Below are 1,944 nucleotides of genomic sequence, written 5' to 3'. Positions count from 1 at the left end.
TCTGAATAAATAAAAGCTGATTGTTTTAATCACCCCTGCCAGTGTTAAGTGGTTTGTCGAATCCATGTAAACTGATAGGGACAGGTTCACAAAAGAGATACAACGGCGTATCTCCTGATACGCCGTCGTATCTCTGAGATACGATTGTCGTATCTATGCGCCTGATTCATAGAATCAGGTTACGCATAGATAGCCCTAAGATCCGACAGGTGTAAGTGACTTACACAGTCGGATCTTAGGCTGCAATTCTAGGCCGGCCGCTAGGTGGCAATTCCATTGCGGTCGGCGTAGAATATGCAAATGACTAGTTACGCCGATTCACGAACGTTTGCCCGTCGCTCTAAATTTACGTTGTTTTCCGTAGAGATACGTCGCGTAAAACTAAGCATGCCCTCTAGGTGGTCTAACCAATGTTAAGTATGGCCGTCGTTCCCGCGTCAAATTTTTAAATTTCACGTCGTTTGCGTAAGTCGTCCGTGAATGGCGCTGGATGCCATTTACCTTAACGTCGAAACCAATGACGTCCTTGCGACGTCATTTAGTGCAATGCACGTCGGGAAATTTTAGGGATGGAGCATGCGCAGTACGTTCGGCGCGGTAACGCGCCAAATTTAAATGGTCCCCGCCCCATTTGAATTAGGCGGTGGCGGCGTAACGTATCCCATTTACGCTACGCCGCCGCAAGTTTACAGGTAAGTGCTTTGTGAATCAAGCACTTACGCTGTAAACTTGCGGCGGTGTAACGTAAATGGGATACGTTACGCCGCCACAGCGTAACGCATTTGTATGTGAATCTGGCCCCTAGTTTCTACTGGAGAGCCTACTGCGGGAGAGCTTGAGGAAAAACAACAGACTTTCTAGCTGGATCACTAGATGGTAGCAGAAGAAAGAGAGCCTAAAAATGGAAACAAATTAATCCTGCTTGGGGTTCTCCTCCCCAGCTCTCTAAGATCCTTATGCAGTTGAGAACAAAGCGTATGTGATCACTTCTAATAAAGAGTATTTATTATGTTTTTTTATATGTATACACAAATGCTTTGCCTTTATTTCTATTTTAAACTGAATGGGTTGTTTTACAAGGTGAGGGTTTACATATATTTTAACGCAAACAATCAATAAAACAATAATATTACTCTGAGAGATATGGTTAAATGCTTCAATACTGGGCACTTTTACCCCTTCCCTTCCCAGGCCAATTTTCAGCTTTTATCGCTGTCACACTTTGAATGACAATTGCACGGTCATGCAACACTGTACCCAAACAAAATTTTTATATATTTTTTCACACAAATAGAGCTTTCTTTTGGTGGTACTTAACTGCTGGGTTTTCCTCAGACTGAGCCAGCTCTGTGAACAGATAAGAAGGAGGGGAAAACACAGGAAGCCCACCTACAGAAGGGCCCCAACGTAAGCCAGCCAACACTGACAATTAGGAGACAGGTAATTTCAGACACCTTCAGGGGTACCCCTACATTAGGAATGCATATGCCCACTCACTATTGGGGTTTTATGAGTAGTGTGCACACAAGGACCCTTTTTATTCCTACATAGTCTATTCCATTACTTAAGCTCTAGTTTCACTAATTATAGTTACATTTAACATTGCTGCAGTTCTACTAATTGCCTGTTTATGGGTGACCATTTATTTAGTACAGTACCTTCAAATCTTTTTATCTGCCTGTTGTATTATTTATGAATTGTTTAACTGCATTGCTTTAATACATTCATCTTAACCCTAAGGCCCCGTACACACGAGAGGACATCCGCTGGAAACGGTCCGCCGGACCGTTTCCAGCGGATAAATCCTCTGGCGGATTTGGATCTGATGGCTGTACACACCATCAGATCGAAATCCGCGCGGAATACATCCGCGGTGACGTGTCGCCGTCGCCGCGTGCATCTACGATACGTTACGCCGCCGCTGCCCTATGTGAATCTGGCCCT

This window comes from Rana temporaria, chromosome 9 (genome assembly GCF_905171775.1).
Source record: "Rana temporaria chromosome 9, aRanTem1.1, whole genome shotgun sequence".
In the NCBI taxonomy this organism is placed as follows: Eukaryota; Metazoa; Chordata; class Amphibia; order Anura; family Ranidae; genus Rana; species Rana temporaria.
Note: the sequence above shows the minus strand (reverse complement) of the source record.